Raw genomic sequence first — 20,378 nt, 5'->3', positions numbered from 1 at the left:
CCAGGGCCTGGCGTCACATCTGACAGCTCCCTTGGGCCCCAGGAACTTTCCCAGACCTCTGCAGCAATGTCTCCACAGCTGGGATTCCCATCAGCAGACATGGCCTCCCGAGGAGCCGCCTGTCCTCCTGCCTGGGCCCCGTGAGAGACTGGGAGCTCTCCCCAGGCAGGAGAAGCCTCACAGGGCACACATGCACAGGTGAGGTCCTAGAAGGGGGAGAGACCCCAGATCTTGATCTGAGAATAGTCTGGTCCAAGCAGAGACTTATACACATGCTCAGGGAGGACCTGATGACACATGTGCAGCCAGCACATTCCCAAGATCTTACTGCCACCGTTGCAAGTTTCTGCGGTGCTGCCTCTAATCCAGCAGTCCCCAACTGGGGCCACCCTCACCCAGAGGACTCTGGATGAGGTCTGGAGATATTTGTGGTTGTTACGCTGGGGGGTGCTCCTGGCATGGTATGGGTGGAGGCAGGGACATTCCTTAGCACCCCACAGTGCCCAGGACAGTCCCCCCAGAGAACATCCCTCCCCCAGTGTCTACTGTGCCCAGTGGGCAAAAGTCAGGATTAGATTAAGGACTTTGTGGTCAGGCTTATATTTTGGAAAGATAGCAGTCACCTGGTGAGGACACAGAGGGACTATGTGGGGTGGCCAATGACAAAAACCAAGCTGAATTGGCAGAATTTAGCTGGTCTGCTGTGGACAGAGAGGGAAGGATGGGGTAGTAGGCAGGAAGAAAGCTCACACTGGAATGTCTCTCTGAGAACAGAAACTCAGGAAAGTCTTAATAAACATATGTTTAAAAATACATGTATTTGTGTGGAACGTATACACCTATATGGAAATATGTGTGTGTGCATACATACATAAAGATTGTTGTGTACATTTGTAACTATTTTATCTGTCATCTCTCTTATCTGTCTATATCATCCATCCACTCAGCCACATATCCTCTCATCCATTCATGTACCCTTCTACCTAGCCATCAATCCATCCATGTATCTATCCACTCATCCATCCATCTATCCATCCATCCATCCATCTCTCATTCATCCATAACCCATCTACCCAACTACTCATGCATCCATATATCCACCCATCTATCATTTATCTATCCATCTGTCCATCCATCTATCTCTGTCATTTGTCTGTTTATCTGTCTACCTACCTACCTATCCAGACATCCTAAAAAGTCATCACCTCTCTTCAGGCTCCTCTGGATTAAAAAAGTTCCTTAGACTTTCTTGTTTCCGATGCCCTGGACAATTTTGAGGAGGGCTGGTCAGGTGTTTTGTACAAGGCTCCTCGATTTGGTTCATCTGATATTTTTCTCATGGCCAGTCTCGGGAGATGGGTTTTGGGAAGGAAGACCTCAGAAATGAGGGCCCTTCTTACCACATCATGTCAAGGGCACAAGATAGCCGTGTGACTCATCTCTGCTGATGCTGGTCTTTTTTTTTTTTAGGACAGAGTCTCACTTTGTCACCCTTGATAGAGTGCCATAGCGTAATAGCTCACAGCAACCTCAAACTCCTGGGCTTACGCCATTCTCTTGCCTCAGCTTCCCAAATAACTGGGACTACAGGCAACTGCCACAATGCCTGGCTATTTTCAGAGATGAGGTCTCTCTCTGGCTCAGGCTGGTCTCCAACCTATGAGCTCAGGCGATCCACCCACCTCAGCCTCCCAAGTGCTGGGATTACAGGCGTGAGCCACCCCACCAGGTCCTCGATGCTGGTCTTGATCACCTGGTGCAGGTGGTGCATACCAGGTTTCTCCACTGTAATTATGACTTTGAGATGACATTTATTCTGAGTTCCCATCGAGGAGTGTGTGTGTGTGTGTGTGTGTGTGTGTGTAGAATCCATTTCCCCTTTCATTTGAGGAAATAAATCAGAGCTCAAGGAAGCCCAAGGGCGCTTGCCTTTGAATGAAAGGGCTGGGATTTGCACTCTGGCTGGCCCATCTCCAGAGCCTGAGCATGTCCTTCCCTCACAGCTTCAGCTGAGCTTGAGGGGGACCTGAGTTCACCAGCAGTCTGTCTGCCCCACTGGCTCCCAGCCCACCAGGCTAGACACACCATCCCAGACTCCCATTTGTGGCCTTCATTTTGGATTTATAGGCCTGCTGAGCAGGATGGCAAACTCATCAGGGAGCATGAAAGTGGCTCTAGAAGGTGGGAAATGCCAGCAGCCCCAGCACCTGCACCAACATGATGACCCTCCACACAGCTTGAGCTAGAGGGAGGGAGGGCCAGAAAGGTGCTCTCTGCCCCTAAGTTCCACAGTCTGTAAAGAAGGGAGAGAAGTCTTTTTCAAAAATCCAAATAGTATGACTTTCTGTTTATAAAAGTAATATGGACTCATTAAAAAATATTCAGAAAACACGCAAAGGTTTAAAGAAGAAAGGATACTGAAAAAATCTCTGAATTGTTACTTTAAGAGGGTAAATTTGAAGGCAGCGCCTGTGGCTCAAAGGAGTAGGGTGCTGGCCCCATAGGCCAGAGATGGCAGGTTCAAACCCAGCCCCGGCCAAAAACTGCAAAAAAAAAAAAAAAGAGGGTAAATTTTGTGTTATGGGAATAATGTCTCCATTTAAAAAGAAAAGTTACAAGAATAACACAAAGAACTTCATCTACTCTTTTTACTCAAATATGCCAACTGTTTATGCTTGCCCTATTTTCTTTACTATTTCCTTCCTTCCTTCCTTTCTTTTTCTTCCTTTTCTTCCTTTCCTCCCTCCCTTCCTTCCTTTCTTTCTTTCTTCTTCTTTCTCCCTTCTCTTCCCTTCCTTTCCCTTTCTTTCCTTTCCTTTCTTTTCTTTTCTTCTTTTTAGAGACCAGGTCTCACTCTGTCACCCAGGCTGGAGTGCAGTGGCATCATCTGGCTCACTATAGCCTCAAACTCCTGGGCTCAAGCCGTCCTCCCACCTCAGCTTCCTGGGTCCTACACATTAAATTTTTGTTCACTTTATATTGATTTGTTGGAGATCTTTATATATTAAAGACCTTGACATTTTGTCCCTCAGACTTTGGCAAAGTATTTGTCATTTTGCTTTTTCAGTTTAGTGGTGATGTCAAGAGATGGTGGGCAGGTGCCGGCATCCTGGCTTAAGCCAAGGGTTTCAGCAGGGCACCAGACACATGCTGGGCTCTCCACAAACTATTCACACCTTTCCCTCCCCTCCCCTCCCAAACGTTCTCCATTCTTCTAACTGGCCCATCTCATCTTGTGAAACCTCAATATTTTATTCCACAAATTTGCATCAACCTTGGCTAGAGCCTGCACTGTAGACCATAACATGGTTTGCAAGTTGATCCAGCATCTGTTGAGTGATGCAGAGTGAATGGGACACAAAACTCTGCATTAGTGGGTGTTTGGGGGTGCAGCCAGTAGCTTGGCTGCGGGTGCAGCTCTGCAGCCTTGGTGAATACCGGGGACCAGCCAGGGCCCCCTCTAGGCCTCCCACAGCCACAGGCTGGTTCTCACCCCTCTGTGGTTTGAGAATTTTGTGGTTTAGCCAATTCCTCCTGGGCAGTTTGCAAGTGAGAGAATTGATAGCCTGGTGCTCCAGGCCACCCCTAGAGATACCCCACAATCAGACCACTGGGCACTTTTTGTCTTAAGATACACTCTGTTGGGGGAGGGGCTGTAGTGGGCTTTTCCACAGGCCACATGTCAGATCTTTCTGTGTCCTGATATGGGGGGAAGGTGAGAGGAGAAAGATAAGCCCTCCAAAACCAGGCAGACGCCAGCCATAGTAGCTCACACCTGCAATCCCAGCACTTTGGGAAGCCGAGGTAGGAGGATTACTTAAGCCCAGGAGTTCAAGAACAGCCTGGGCAATAAAACAGTCTCTATAAAGAATAGAAAATTTTGCTAGGTGCAGTGACTCACACCTGTAGTCCCGACTACTCAGGAGCCTGAAGCAGGAGGAACACTTGAGCCCAGGAGTTGGAGGCTGCATTGAGCTATGATGATGTCACTATACTCCAGCCCAGACAATAGAGTAAGATGCTGTATCAAAAAAAATAAAAAAAGAAGAAGAAGAACTAAGGAGAGAGCAGCAGGGACTCATCCTGTCTCTGTCCCTTTACTCAGACAGGGGCAGAAAGGGAGACATAAGACAGGAAGAGCAGGCAGGGCAGGGGCTGATGTGAGAGGCTTGGGACTGGCGTGTATGGCAGGGCACGCTTAGCTATGGCATTTGGCTCCTAATCCCTGGGCAAGCATCCATTCCATTACTCTCTGAGGAGTTCCGCAAACCTTTATTGGGTGTGCACTCTGGGCCGGGAACTTGCAGTGCAAAGAATTTTAAAAGTCCCAATAGATTCTAACAGGGCATCTGAGGAGGATACATGCCAAGGGACACCTGGAGCCCCCAGAGCTGCAAGAGCCAGGAAGGACCCTCCCCTGGAGCCTCCAGTGGGAACACAGCCATGCTACACTTTGATCTCAGACTCTGGCCTCCAAAATGTGGGAGGATAAATGTCTCCCATTTAAGGGTTCCTCCCTCATCCCCTTGTTTGTGGTACTTCCTTATGACAGCTTGGACATTTATCCACAAGGTTACTGAGAAATTGGGATGCCCCGTGCCTGTCATTTGCATGTCTGGTGACAAGAAAAGCACCTGCCTGTGGGGGCTGATCCTTCACTTCCCCTGTTTCTGCTGAAGCCCCATGGTTCAGTGGCTTGTCCTCACATGGTCCCAGAGGAAGCGACCAGCAGGCGGAGCTGCCGACCAGCAGCGGCCACCCCCATCTAACCGTAAACACTCCCCTTGTAACCGTAAACACTCCCAGACCTCAGAGCAAAACACTCCTAACGCTTCCCAACTGACATGCTGAGTACTTAGGTCTTTAGATCTGCCTGTGCCACGCCAGCCAGTCCCCACCAGGTACCCTTTCCCACACCCACCCTATGACTAGTGCCATTTGTCCAGCTTCCCCTACCTGCCCAGCTCCTTGAACCAGCCCAATGGCCAGGGAGTAGGTCTGGGTATGATCCAGGTACCCTCCCGCCTGCCCCAGCCACCCTGAACTGCAGGACACGGTGACCTGGACAGGAGCCAGAAGGGCTGGGAGTGGCCTCATCTCTGGTTTATGTGGAACAGTGAAATTTCAAAACAACCTGAGCCACATGGCCCGTATCAGGGATGACCCCTGCCCCGGCCTTGGCATCTGGTTATGTCCAGATGGGGTCACGAGACCTGCAGATGTTGGGTCCAAGTCCAGGAGTCCTGGGCCCTCCAAATTAGGCACCAGTCAGCTGCCAGGGGCAGAGAGGAGCAATTTGCATTCTTCGGATGTTTTTTCATTTAACCATCTCTTCCTCTCCCAGCCATTTCCTGGCCTAGCACAGACAAGCAGCAGACAAGCGGTGCTGGGTGCTGGCATGGGGCCAGGCTGGTTGTTTTCCATGGGGGGCGGGCAGTCTGGGATCTGCATCCCTAGAGCAGTCCCCAAAAGCCAGGAGACAAGGATTCGAAGTCACCCATCCCCAGATATGTGACCTTAAATTCCTTCAGTATGGAGTTTCTCTACGTGAGCATTGACCACATTTGATGCCAGATGATTCTTGGCTATGGGTGCTCCTGGCATGGATGGGGTAGGATGGAGACAGTGATGGTGTTCACTACACTGAAGAGCCCAGGACAGCCCCAGTGTCCGAAGTGCCCAGGGGCAGAGACTCCGATGAACAGAGACAGTAAACAGGTGGTTTTTCGCCCAGCTTCTTTGGCTTGTGCAACAATGAAATGTGTGGCAACCATCCATGGAGCCCAGCCTCTGGGCTTGCATTGCTCGTGAGTTCCCTCAGCCCTGTAACACGAGAAGTTTGTCCCACATGGCTGGACCACAGTTTTCTGTTGATTCATTTATATTCTGCCTTGTTCCACAAAGAATTGTAGCAAGTGCTCAGGAAGAGATTCAATCAAATAGAAAAATACAAATAGCTTTATAGAATCAAGTATAATACAGGGGTGAGTCAGCACTGGCTGCCCTCCGTACTCTGTGTCTGGCACCAAGTTTTCTAAGGGTCCCTGGCTCTGAAAGTCTCAGTCCCAGCTCTTGGTCCCACTCCAATAGCATCTCTGCAAATCTCTGCTCCCCAAAGCCTCATCTCCGAGAATTGCCACTCTCTGTGACACCATGATGCTATATGAAAAACATTATCACATTTTATATAGGGACACTCTACATTTTATTTTATTTAGATTTATTCCTCAATACAAATACATAGGATACATGCATGATATAAATGCTATACTCTGTATAAATATGTCACACATATGCATAAATGTTAATATGTATATAAAATATGTAAGATATCACATTGATATTTATATTTTAATATGTAAAATATTGCATACCATCTAAGGTCATAACAAATATAAAGTATTATATTTGCCAGAGGAGAGGATCCTTTATAAAGTTTCCTTTTGGTCTCCAGATTTGAGATGTTGAAACTCTTACAGTGATACATGAAATCTGTATCTGCTTCTAATTAATTTGGTTACCAATGCATGTTAGAAATCACATATTATAATGACCTTGTCAATGCTCACATTCCATAAACCTGTGTAATTGGTATTCTTTAAAGAAAAAGAGGCTAGAGGGCGGCGCCTGTGGTTCAGTGAGTAGGGCGCCCACTCCATATATCGAGGGTGGTGGGTCCAAACCCAGCCCTGACCAAACTACAACCAAAAAAAAAAAAAAAAAAAAGAAAGAAAAAGAGGCTGGGCCTGGCGGCTCATTCCTATAGTCCCAGCACTTTGGGAGGCTGAGGTGGGTGGATTGCTTGAGACCAGGAGTTCAAGCAATCATAACACTGCAGTGAGCTGCGATCATACCACTGCATTCCAGCCTGTGTGACAGAGTGAGACCCTGCCTCAAAAAAAAAAAAAAAAAAGAAGAGAGCAGTGCCTGTGGCTCAGTTAATAGGGCACCAGCCCCATATACCGAGGGTGGCAGGTTCAAACCTGGCCCTGGCCAAACTGCAACAAAAAATAGCCAGGTGTTGTGGAGGGCGCCTGTAGTCCCAGCTACTCAGGAGGCTGAGGCAAGAGAATCGCCTAAGCCCAGGAGTTTGAGGTTGCTGTGAGCTGTGATGCCACAGCACTCTACCGAGGGAAACAAAGTGAGACTCTGTCTCTGAAAAAAAATAAAATAAAGAAGAAGGAAAGGAGAATCAAAAGAAATCCTCTTTCTGGATTCACTGGGCACCTAGTAGGGTGGGGACATATGTCCAAGTGTCAGCTCTTCTAGTTTTCCCCAAAGAGCTGGGAGTCTGTGGAAGTCAGTCTGTAAAGCTCAGCTAGTGTCACTCGTGGGGAATGTTGCAGAGCGTTCTCCAGGGAAAGAGAACTACAGGATAATAGCCATAGAGAGAGAGAAATTTAGTGGACAGAATTGGCTTAGGAAATGTGGAGGCAAGCCCAAACTCTACTGGAGAGGCCGGCCCCATCCCATGCACGCCGCCTGCAGGCCTGTCAGGGTTCCGCTGAAACCAGCCAGGCCTGTTTGTTTTTGTTGCTATCCTCTGGGGCACCAGAGCTGCAGGCCTGCACGTCACCCAGGGCGGCCACTCAGCAGTGGGGTGGGAAACTCAGTCTTGGAGCCTGCCAACTCCGACAGCCCCTACTCTGGGAGCACTTACGTGTAAGGCTTGAGTCTGTGTGTTTCTGCGTGTGCATGAGTCATGAGCAGGTGTCCCTTCTCCTGCCTCTGCATTTCGGCAGCTTTCCAGATCAGTCTCAAAGGATAGCAAAAGAAAACAAAGAGAATCCAACCAGCCTTTCTTCCCTGGGTCTCTGACAGCTCAGAGATAACTGATGCCCCTCATAAGCAAAGCAGCAGCTGCAGGCTAATAAATACCGTCATTCATTGGGACTTCCTGCAGCTCAGGAGGGACCATGGGCCCATTTAGTGGATGAAAGTACTAAGGCTCAGATAAAAACTGGGGTTTCAGACAAGCATCAGCGAAGATGTGGAGAAATCAGAAGGTCAGGCACTGCTGGCAGGTTTGTATAACAGCGTAGCTGCCCTCAGAGAATAGTCTGGTAACTCCTCAGATAGAAGAAGGAAGACGGAGAATTACTGTATGATCCAGCAATCCTCTCCTGGGTACCTGCCCGAAAGAATTGAAATCAGGGACTCGAAGAGATACTTACATCCCCATGGTCACCGAAGTGCAATTCACAAAGCTAAAAGGTGGAACAAGTCAACTGTCCACAGACTGGTGGATGGATCAACACAACGTGCTCCATCCACACACAGGAATATCACTCAGCCATGAAAAGGAACGAGACTCTGACACAGGCTACAGTGTGGGTGGACCCTGAGGACATCATGCTCAGTGAGAGAAGCAGACACAGAAGGACACACAGTGTGAGATTCCATTTATGTGAAATGTCCAGGACAGGCAGGTCCACAGAGACAGGAAGTGGATTTGTAGTTGCCAAGGGCCAGGGAAGAGTATGGGGAGCTAGTGTTTCATGAGGACAGAGTTTCAGTTTGGGAAGGTGAGAAAGTTCTGGAGAGGGAGGGTGGTGATGGCTGCCCAGGGACATGAGTGTGTTCATGCTGCTGAGCTGTGCACTAAAAACCGATGAAGATGATACATTTGATGTTATGCATATATTACCACAAGTTAGAAGGTTTTTTTCAAATTAAATTTGGAGAGAGAGATGCGGGGCAGGGGGCACAGAGACAGAAAGAAAGGAAGACTTCAGCCACAGCCCTGGTCTTCGGAAGGGGGTTGTGACCAGGAAGGTTAAGGGTATTAGGTGGGTATTGGGTGGGGTGCTCTGGGGCCACCCACCTCCCTGGGTGTGGATGTTGCACCTAGCGGGGCTGGATGGGGAGGAGAGAAGGGCCAGACACGTGGTAACTTGCCAGGGTCCTGCCCATTTTGTGAGTCTCTTTGAGGAAGAACCCACCTCTGCCTCCAGAAGCAGCCCCCCTCCTCCTTCTGACCCTGAGGCCCTGGCTCAGATAGGAGGCATCCCCGGGGTCACTGGGATCTCTCACTCTCCTTGAAATGATGGGAATGGAGTACACAGCAAATTGACTCATCCCCTCCGCCCAGGATCCCCCTCCACTGGGATGCAGCTTTATTTGGAAATACGGTCTGAAGGGGGAATTAAGGGAAGGATGGAGATGAGATCATATCGGATTCAGGTGGGCCCTGAATCTAATGAGAGTGCCCTTTTAAGACATACAGAGAGGCTCGGCGCCTATAGCTCAACCGGCTAAGGCGCCAGCCACGTACACCTAAGGTGGCAGGTTCGAATCCCCAGCCCGGACCCGCCAAAAAATAGCCGGGCGTTGTGGCGGGCACCTGTAGTCCCAGCTACTTGGGAGGTGGAGGCAGGAGACTCGCTTGAGCCCAGGAGTTGAAGGTTGCTGTGAGCTGTAATGCCACGACACTCTACCCAGGGGGGGACAGCTTGAGGCTCTGTCTCAAAAAAAAAAAAAAAAAAAAGACATACAGAGAAGGTGGCCACAGGAAGATGCAGCCAAAGGCCAGGGGATGCCTGGAGCTCCCAGAAACTGAAAGTGGCTCAAAGGACCCTCCCCTGGATAGGTATAGAGGTTAGAGGCCCAGAGGAGCCTACTCACTATTGCAGGAGAATGAGGTTGGAGGATGACACAACCCAACTTTAAGATTTGCTGTGAAGCTACAGTGATCGAGACGGTGCGGTACTGATGAAGGAACAGACAAATAGATCAACAGAACAGTACAGACAGCCCAGAAACAGACCCATGTAAATGAAATCGACTAACTTTGACACAAGTGCAAAAGAAATACAACAAAGCAGAGAGAATGTTTTCAACAAACGATGCTGGAGCAACTGGACATCCACGTGCAAAAAAAAATCAATCTGGGGAAGTGTGCCCTGCTGAGACCTTGGTCTCAGACACTGGCCTCCAGGGCTGAGGGATAGTTCAGTCTGTTGTCTTCAGCCCCAATTTGTGGTACTTTGTTTCAGCAGCCCCAGGAAGCATGTGCAGAGCTCTTCCCACATGCTGGGCCTTGCAGGTATTCAAACGCCTTGACCTGACTTCCAGAACACCTGTGCGTGGCAGGCAAGGAAACTGAGGCCCATGCTGGACTCTCCACTGGGCAGGGTGGACTGAGTTGTTCAAGGGTCCAGTGCTCCTCCAGCCATTGGCATGAGCAGTAGTAGGATGAGGGCAGCTGAGCAGGGGAGGAGGATTCTGGGAGGGACCACAGCTGTCCAGGGGCCCTTGGCAAAGAGAAGGCACCCCAGAGGAGCTGCCAGAGGAGAAAAAAGAGCCGCTGTTGCCTTGGTATGTGCTGGTTAGGTCATGTGGCTTCCCCTGAGCCACCTGGTGGGACTTTGGGCTTTGGGGGGGTTTTCTGCCTTTTATGAATTGTGCACATTTACATTTTGCCTCTTTCCACTGTGGGGTGAAAGTTGTGTGTTCCTGGAAAACCTTCTGATACGTTCCACTCGGGGCTGAGACTTGGCTGTCTCTCTGCACTGCTCCACTCCTGGCTAGTTCCACGCGCACTTGGGGTTTTAGCTCCTCTTTTGCTGTCAGTGAGTTTTCGGTCACTTGGGTACAGATTTGCCCATTTTATAGAGGGAAGTGCCGAGGCCCTCAGCAACAATTTCCCAGGTGCAAAGGGGCCACCCAGCTGTGGCTCAGAGGGAAGCTTCCTCCCTGGCCCAAGGTCCCTTGAGTTCTGTGTGTCCCTGGGCAATTCTGTGCTGGCAGTTTCTGGGATTTTTAAGGTGTTTTTGTCATTGTTATTCTAACATGGTAGTTCTGTCCCTTGGGGGACACCAGGCCATGTTTGGGGATATCTGTGATTGTCACACTGGATGGTGCTCCTGGCCTGAAGTGGGTAGAGGCAGGGACGCTGTTCGGCACCTTGCAGTTCCCAGGATACCCCATCCCAGAGGATGATCAGGCTAGACTATCCACAGTGCCAGGGGAAACCCTGTTCTAGTATGTCAACAAGTTACGTGTCATTTTATGTGCCTCTCATTAAGAATTAGGATAATTATGATTTGTTTTGTCACTATCATTACTCCAGGGGTTAGATTTCCTTCTGTGTTTAACCAGACCCCCCTGGTCACTGAGTTGTAGCTTGTATGTGTGCTTGTGTGTATACATATGCTGGTATATTTGTATATGGTTGGCCCCTGAACAACATGGCACTAGAGGCACCAACTCCCCATGAAGTTGAAAATTTGTGTATAGCTTTGACTCCCCCAAACGTAACTCGAACGGCCTCCTGCTGACCAGAAGCCTTCCTGATAACATACACGGTTGATGAATGTGTCCATGGTGTGTTATGTGTGTTATCTACTGTGCTCTTATAGTAAAGTAAGCTAGGGAATGATGTCATTAAGGAAATCTTGAGGAAGAGAAAATAGATTTACTGTTCATGAAGTGGGATGTCTTTCACCTCTGCATCTCTGAATGCTGCCCTGCCTATGAACAGTGAGTAACCTCCCCCTCAGGACAGATCATTCTGTCCCCCACTGGAATCCGGTGATGTCAAGGAGTAGTCTCCTGCTTAGCCTTTTTACATCACCTGCACCTTAAGATCCCCAGCAACTGGTCCTACGAACAGCAGGCTGTTCCCAAAAGGGGCAAGAGAGCCATTATTTTTGACCTTCTGGGCCAGTTGGTCTCTTTCCCAACTATTCAGCTTGGCTACTGTAGCACAGAAGCAGCTGGAGACAGCATGTAAAAAGATATAATAGAGGACCCAGAAGAAGACGTGGATCTGCAGAGGGAGACGGTGTATTGTGTTTTAGGAAAAATGGCTACAGAAAGGAGAACAGCCAACCCATAACTTGAAGTAAAGGATCCCACACCTAAAGTATGTTTCTGCAAATAAAGTTTTATTGGCATGAAGCCACACCCACTCATTTACAAGCTGTCCATGGCAACTTTGTGTGAGTGTCCTACGACTACTGTAAGGAGGTACCACAGACCAGGTGGCTTTACAAGAAGTTTATTTCCTCCCAGTTCTGGGGACAAGAAGTCCAAGATCAAGGAGTGCGCAGGGCTGGGTCCTCCTGAGGTAGTGAGGGAGCTTCTGTTCCAGGCCTCTCCCATGGTGGTGGACGTGGGCATGGTGTTCCTTGGCATGTAGAAGCATCACCCCGATTTCTGCCACCATCTTCACATGCCATTCTGACTGCGTGCATGTCTGTGGCCACATTTCTCCTTTCAATAAGGACCCTGGTTATTGGACAAGGGGCCCACCTTACTCTGGTATGATGTCATCTTAACTACTTCCATCTGCAAAGACCCGATTTCCAAAGAAGTTCATATTTTAGGGGGGATAGGACTTGAACATATGAATTTGGAGGGGGACACAATTCACTCCATGACAGGCTCCACGGATTCCTGAGTGTCTACTCAGAGTTCAGAGAGAAGTTTGCAGGGTAACTGAGTAAGGCACCAGGAGGCGCTGGGGCCTCTGGTGGGTTTGAGGGGCAGTTAGGGGGACTGTGCATGGCCCCGTAGGGTCACCGAAAAACACCTCCTTTTAGCCCAGAGACACTCTGGTGGCTGCTGCATCTATCGCTTGCATCCTGCAGCCTACTTTATGGGGGACCCTGATCTCTCAGAAGCTGCTAGTCTGGGTGTCACAGAACAGCACACCTCTGTGCACTAGAATCAGGCTGTGCTTCTTCCAGCTGTTACAACCTGTTAGAAGTAAGGATTTGGGCTCGGCACCTGTGCCTCAAGTGGCTAAGGTGCCAGCACATACACCTAAGGTGGCGGGTTCGAATCCAGCCCAGGCCCACCAAACAACAATGACAGCTGCAACCAAAAAAGAAAAAAAATAGCCAGGTGTTTGTGGCGGGTGCCTGTGGTCCCAGCTACTTGGGAGGCTGAGGCAGGAGACTCGCTTGAGCCCAGGAGTTGGAGGTTGCTGTGAGCTGTGATGCCACAGACCTCTACCCAGGGGGACAGCTTGAGGATCTGTCCCCCCCCCAAAAAAAGAAGTAAGGATTTGTGTGTTGTCCCTGCTGCTGCTACCGCCTGAGAGAGCAGTTTGGGTCCCCCAGCAGGACAACCCAGCCAAGAGCTGAGTGGCCCAGAGCATCCTATAAGCACCTTCAGTCCACCCAGTCTTGGGGCCCTCTTCCCCTCCCCCACACTCCGGTCACCTTCCTCTGTCCTCCTCCTGTAGTTGACCCCTTATATTTCCGTGCAGCCCCCTCACAATAGCCCTCCACTACACCTATTACCACCCAGATCAGGGTCATGGAAACTCCCTCTTTCCCACCTGGTCTCCAGGTCTGATGCATCCACAAAGGCCACTAAATTACTGCAAATCCTTTTAAAATCAGAAGAAAGCCCTGAATGCCACCTGCCTGCATCATATTCATCTTTCCGCCAATTTGGTCATTAAAATAGTATTTTTTTTAACAGAGGGGGAACCACAGATGTCATAATGGGCACTGCCGGGTGTCCCATCCCTTCTGAACAGATCATTGTCACCAAGGAAACTTCCTCCGGCCCCAGTAAGGGGCACGTGGCAGGCAAGGACATTTTTGATGCTGGCCTGGTCACTGGGCCCCATCCCCTCCACTCAGTCAAGCCCCTCCACTCAGCTCACACTGGTGAGCTCAGATCCTGGGCCTAGACCTAGGGTACTGTCCCTGCCCACACTTCTATGCAATGCAGCTCCCATGGCACCTCCACCCCACATTTGCACCCACACTTCCCCTGTGGGCTGGGTCATCGTGTCCACCAGGATGTCTCCTTCTATTCCTTTTCTTCTCCTAAATTGAGATGTAATCCACACAGTGCAAAACTACCTATTAAATGATACAATTCAGTGTTTTTAGCATATTCACAGGGCATGCAACCACCACCACTACCAGAGCAGAGCATTCCATCAGCCCAGAAGGAAGCCCCATTCCCAATAGCAGTCACTCTGCATTCTTCCCCAGGCCCCTGACAACTACCAATCCACTGCCCATTTCTGAGGATCTGCCTGTCCTGGACATTTCACATAAATGGAATCTCACACTGTGTGTCCTTCTTTGTCTGCTTCTCTCACTGAGCACAATGTCCTCAAGGTCCATCCACGCTATAGCTTGCGTCAGAGCCTCCTTGCTTTTCATGGCTAAGTGATATTCCTGTGTGGATGGGTCTCAGTTTGCTTACCTATTCATCTACTGATGTACGTTTGGGTTGCCTGCACTTTTTGCCTATTATAAATCATGTGGCTGTGAACTTCCCCATATAAGTTTTGGTGCAGATGTACATTTTCAGTTCTCTTGGCCAGATGCCCAGGACTGGAATTGCTGGGTCACATGGAAATTATGTTTGGTTTTTTTTTTTTTTTGAGACAGAGTCTCACTTTGTCCCTCAGTAGAGTTCCATGGCATCATAGCTCACAGCAACCTCAAACTCTTGGGCTCAAGCAATTTTCTTGCCTCAGCCTCCCGAGTAGCTGGGACTACAGGCACCCACCACAATGCCTGACTATTTTTAGAGATGGGGTCTTGCTCTTGCTCAGGCTGGTCTCCAACCAGTGAGCTCAGGCAATCTACCCACCTCAGCCTCCCAGAGTGCTAGGATTAGGAAACTATGTTTAACCTGGTGAAGACCTACCAGTCCTCAATCCCACAGGCCATTAGAGTTCTGCAGACTGTAGCCAGTGAATCAAATCTGGCCCTCTGCATGTTTTTGCAAATAAAGTTTTATAGGCACATGGCCCTGCCCACTCATTTGTATATTATCCTTGGCTGGCTTCTCCTTCAGTGAGTAGAGATGAATAGTATTTAACAGAGACCTTCTGTCCCACAGTGTCTAAGTGTTCACTCTGGCCTTTTACAGAAAATGTGTGTTCATTAATTACCATTTATTACATATACTGTAATATGGCTATGTATACATGGTAGGAATCCCTGCCTTCCTCACACTGCATAGAAAGCTCCTTAAGAGCAGAATTTGGTCTTTTATTTTTTTATACCTGATTCCTACTGTTATTGAATTAAACACATTTCTCAGCCTGCTCCATAGTGGAGGACACTGAGCACAATAAGCTTCTGGAGTACCCAGGCCTCCACTTGAGCTGCTGGATATAGTCACCTGCAATCTCAACTATCCCATGCCCCTGAGACACTCCAGACCATGTCAATCACCTTTTTTCATCCAGGGACAGGCCTCCCAGGTGATTCCAAGATTTAGGAACACAGGGCTAACTGCTTCCTAACCCTAAATTTCTCTAGTTCTCATGAATTCAGTCCTGGAGCCAACCGACCCTTCCTTCTAAGCAAACAGCTCTGATTTTCAAGCCTTGCCAGGTGCAGGTATCCCACACGGGTTCTAGGTGTGTTTTCTATATTTTTCCCACATATTCTGAGCCTGTGAGTCCAACAGGGAAAGGGTAATCCCTTCTACCTTGGGGTCCCAACTTGTCACAGCTAGAGAGAGACACAAAAATATAACTGATTTTTTTTTTTTTTGAGATGGACTCTCACTCTGTCACCCTGGGTTGAATTCTGTGGCCTTAATCTTTTGGGCTCAGATGATCTTCTTGCCTCAGCCTCCCCAGTAGCTGGGACTATAGGTACCTGCCACATGCCTGGCTAGTTTTTCTATTTTTAGTAGAGAAGAGGTCTCACTCTTGCTCAGGCTGGTCTTGAAAGTCCTGAACTCAGGGTATCCTCAGCCTCAGCCTCCCAGACTGCTAGGATTACCGAGGTGAGTCACTGCAGCAGATTCTATTTTTTTTTTTTAATGACCAATGTATTCATGGCCTAGGGTGCCATACAAATGACCACATACTGGGGACCTAAATTGGAAATGTATCCTCTGGCAGTTCTGCAAGTCATAAGCTCTAAATCAAGGTGTCTCAGAGCTATGGTCCCTCTGCATCTCCAGAGGAGGCTCCTTCCTGCTTCTTCCAGCTCCTGAGGGCTCCAGGCATCCTTGGCTGGTGGTGGCATCCCTCCAGTCTCTCCCTCCACCTTTGCACAGCCTTCTCCCCTCCTCTGTGTCTGCATTTTTCTTCTTCTTATAAAGGCCCCAAGTACTTGATTGATTGAGAGCCCACCCTAAATCCAGGATGATTTCAACTCAAGATCCTCATCATCTTCCAGCCACAAAAACCCAGTCTCCAAAGGAGGTCATGTGATAAGCTTCCAAATGAGCATGAATCTTGGGGGAACACCATTCAGCCCAGTACAATCAACAAACATCATTTTTGTTTAGTTGACAACTACCCACATTTAAAATGAACACAAGTGCCTGTAGTCCCAGCTACTTGGGAGGCTGAGGCAAGAGAATCACTTAAACCGAGGAGTTGGAGGTTGCTATGATCTGTGATGTCATGGCATTCTACTGAGGATAATAAAGTGAGACTCTGTTTCTGCAAAAAAAACCAGAACACAAAACAGCCCTTCCATGTGAAGATCCTTCTCCTCATTCTGCTAACTCTGCTTTTATTTTTCTTACCATTTCCCTCACTCCTCCCCACCCCCAAATACCACCCTGGTCCTTCCTTTACTTGTTTTTGCAATGTCATGGTATCTTCTGCATGGGCATAAGAGCTTCAAATCCTTTCTGGACCAAGGGAGGGTAGATAGATAGGAATGTTTAAGTAACTTGACAATTAATATGCTAAAAATCCATAAAACAAATCCACTGAAGGGCTTTGAAGACATTACCTCAATAAGCTTGGAGCAGTGGTTCTTGAAGGGGTGAGGTGAGGTTCTTGAAGGGGTGATTCTGTCCCCCAGGGGATGTTTGTGGTTGTCATACTAGGGGACTGCTCCTGGCATGGGGTGAGTGGAGGCAGGGATGCTGCTCAGCAGTGCCCAGAACAGCCCCTTCCCAGAGAAAAATCCAGCCCCAAATGTCCACTGTATCCAGGGGGAAGAACCCTGCTGTAGATATTGAAAGTGAGTGTAAGCTTTCAGCTGACCAGAAATAATGTCTCTTGGTTATTTAAAAGAAAAAGGAAAAAGAATCAGCTATAGGTGTGTGTCCTCATGGGGAAACCAGCAACTCTCTGAGGGTTTGTGGTGACCCTGTTCCAGCTCCCATGTGAACCCTGGATTTTATTGCAAACAGCCTAGTGGGTGGAGGGTGTGAATGCCTGCCCGGTTTCTTTCTGAGAAGTAGAATGCAGAGATGCTTCTCAGAGAACTGGCTCAAGAAGGGGATTACCCACGGTCTCCCAGAAGAGCTGGTAAAAAATCAGAACAAGACTTCCTGTTTCTTGAGTTGCCTCGGGCAGCTTTCTCCACTGGAGAGTGTTGCTCCCCAAGCTTGCAGGCTGAGAATAAAAAGAACAATAAATAGGTGATGTATTTTGAAGTCCTTCTAGGAGAGGCCCTGGTTGGCATTTTATAGCTGAGAGAGTTCAGACCTGAAAGGAGAAAGGACTTAGGCTGGAGAGCAGAGATAGAGGGATGGTGTCCCTCCTGGGCAGGGATGGGAGGTGCTGCCCCTAGCACCCACTGTGATGCGGCTCGACCAGGGTCTCTCCTGTGCAACACTGGAGGCATTAGGGCCAGATTCTTTTTTTAGAGACAGAGTCTCACTCTGTCACCCAGGCTGGAGTACAGTGGTGTCATTACAGGTCATTGTAGCCTCCAAATCCTTGGTTCAAGTGATCCTCTTGCCTTAGTACAGGGCTGGGCTAAGGTCCTATCAGGCTGGCGGGGGATGTCACACTCAGTGTTTGTGGTGGCTCAGAAGTTTAATTTCCCTTCCTTCTCTGCAACAGTCTTGGAAAGGCAGTAGGATTCTGCTTGCTGACCCGGCCTCCAACTCTTCTGTGGACTCGTGCACCCGTGGGTGGGGAAAGGGGAGTCCCAGAGTTCCCTGGTGTCTGCTGTCTGCACTTTCTCTATGGTCCAAGGCGTAGGTTCACACTTGCCTGTGTGTAAGCAGGAGGGCAGGCAACCTCTGGTGTCTCTAGGTCACTAGGTCAGAAGTTCTCTCAGGGGGAGATTCTGAGTCCCCAGGGGACACTGAGTAATGTCTGGGCAGATTTATGGTTGTCACTAATGGGGTGTTCCTGGCATGGAGTAGGTGGAGACAGGAACGCTGCATTGCCCAGGACAGCCCCACCCCAGAAAATGACCCAGGGACAATGTCCATAGTGCCTGGGGGAGAGACCAGGCTTAAAAGAAAGCCACTTCCAGCCACCACCTACCTGTGGCTGAGCATCCTGAGACCCTGGAACTCCCTAAGAGCCATTTGGGCCACAGGGAAGGCATCTTCTCATCAGATCTCAGGCCTCCTTTTGCCTTGCGTACAGCTGCGACAGCTAGGGCTGCTGGGAGAGGCTTGTGCAAGGCCCTCAGCCTCAGTCCAGGCCACATACCCTTGCGGGTACCCTTTGTGTAGGTGGGAAAAAACCCCAGTGGTTTGTGGAAACAGCAAATGTTTGTAAAGGAAGAAGGGCCGGGCTGTCTCTGGGAGACCATAGGTGACCTTCAGGGCCAGAGGGAAACAGCCTCAGCCACGTGAGCCTGGCAGGGCCTAGGACCACTCAGGAAGTTGGACCTGGGTTAGGACTGGGTTGGGGCCTCAGCTGACCTCTTAGGGCAAGCCCACAGCAGATTGAGCCCCACTGTGCAGGATGGGGCCTCCCTGAGGAACAAGGGGGCCCCAGCAGTGAGCTGTGCAGAGTATAGCTGTGGTGTGGCCATGGCAGCCCCACCTGAAGCACAGGACAAGGCCTGTGGCTGAGCTGGGCACACGTCCCGGCTCAACGCTGAGAGTCTCTTTGTCCACAGAGTAGGAGGCTGGTGGTGTCCTTGTAGACAGGGTGAGCCTGGAAGGGAAGGGGCAAGGTTGCTTACACTCCAGGCATTAAATGTCAGACACAGACGTGGCCCCAGCTCCATCCAAAGTCCTGCTTGGAGCAGAGGATCCCATTCTGTGGAAAACAGCAGCTCCAAAGTGCCCGAGTCCACCCCACCCCTAGAGTATGATCACAGGGCCTTCCCTCTTTTCCTGTTGACCTTTGGCCCTGGGCAGCCAGCCTCAGATCACTGGCCTTCCTGCCCAGGTATCTGTCACTCCCTCCACCCGAGGTTAATTGGTTGGCCCCCCAAGTTTGCAGTTTCCACCTCCCTCTGTGCCCCGGCACGTGGCTTACATAAAAGTAGAAACCAGAGATGGAAAATCACTCAAGTATTCCACGTGAAGCCTTGATTCCTGCACATTTTGTTTTTCTTGCACTGGTGTGCCTGATGTATTGCACTTTTGACCACGAGATGAGGCTCCCGTATTCTGAAATGGAATAATACAAGTTCTAGCGAACAACAATTATCTTTTCTGAATGGATCAGTTGTAAAGAATAAAATTGATTCTCTCCCCACTGAGGGGGCATTTTCTCCACAGGACATAGCTGTTTCAAATTCTCATGCCACATTTTTGGTGACAGCAACATCATTCTCTGAGAAACACTGGAGTAGCTCTCTTGAGTTCCTTGTAAGTAAAAAATATTTAACCATGCTTTTCTCTTTCTCCTTTTTTAAACAGGGCATAAAGCGTGCTTCCTGAGAAAACTAAAAAAGGTATGTAACATTTTATCTTACTTCAAGAGCTTGGAATCTCTTGTTTTTTAGAAAAAGAAACAAACAAGCCACAGTGTTTTATGTGCTCCTGACACATGGGGAGTTGGAGTCATCCCATAAAGAGCTCTGGGCTCAGAGCCAGGAAACCTGAGTTCAAATCCCAGGCCCACCTCTAACCACTGTACCACATTTGGGTGGGTGCCTGTCATCTGTCTGCAGTGGAGATGACATTCCTCACTTTGCAGGAATGTTGCAAAGGCTTAAAGGAGGCTGTAGATACAAAAATGTAAAAAGGCACAGCACAGTGCCTGGTATTTAAGAAATGTTGAGCTGAGTCTGAAACTATGGCCGATCCTGTCATTTGTGTATTTCTAGGAATCTGTCAATTTCGTGTGGATTGTCTGGTGGGGTGGGACTACAATTATTCTTAACAGCACAGTATTCTTTTATATTCCTTTTCATTTTTATAAGGTTGGTAGTAATAGAAGTAGTAATGGAGTAACGGCCCCTCTTTATTTCTGACTAGTCATTTTCTTTCATCTTCTCTTCCTTTTTTCTTTTTGGTCAGCCTAGCTAGAGGTTTGTCAGTTTTGTAGATCTTTTCAAAGAACCAGCTACTAACTTTTGGTTTCCTCAATCCTTCAGTTTTTCTGGTCTGTTTTGTTTATCTCTAATCTTTGTAATTTTCTTCCTTCTATTGTCTTTGGGTTCTTTTCTCTCTTCCCTTTCTGGTTCTTTAAGATGTCCAGTTAGGGGCTCGGCGCCTATGGCTCAACCAGCTAAGGCGCCAGCCACGTACACCTAAGGTGGCGGGTTCGAATCCCC

The 20,378-nt window shown here is 49.0% G+C and overlaps 1 protein-coding gene across 1 annotated transcript in view; it reads left to right on the top strand.

The window, feature by feature from the left end:
- GNG7 (G protein subunit gamma 7) overlaps window positions 1-20,378 on the top strand; it is a 166,824-nt gene that overhangs the window by 107,019 nt on the left and 39,427 nt on the right. Inside the window, exon 3 of the mRNA XM_023512609.1 lies at window positions 19,519-19,553. The gene's annotated coding sequence lies outside the window, so the exon portion shown is untranslated. The remainder of the gene's footprint in view (window positions 1-19,518; window positions 19,554-20,378) is intronic.

The sequence above is a fragment of the Otolemur garnettii genome, unplaced genomic scaffold (genome assembly GCF_000181295.1).
Source record: "Otolemur garnettii isolate 467f Iridium unplaced genomic scaffold, OtoGar3 scaffold00029, whole genome shotgun sequence".
Classification (NCBI taxonomy): Eukaryota; Metazoa; Chordata; class Mammalia; order Primates; family Galagidae; genus Otolemur; species Otolemur garnettii.
The sequence above is the reverse complement of the archived record's forward strand: the minus strand, read 5'-3'. Positions and strand labels throughout refer to the sequence as shown.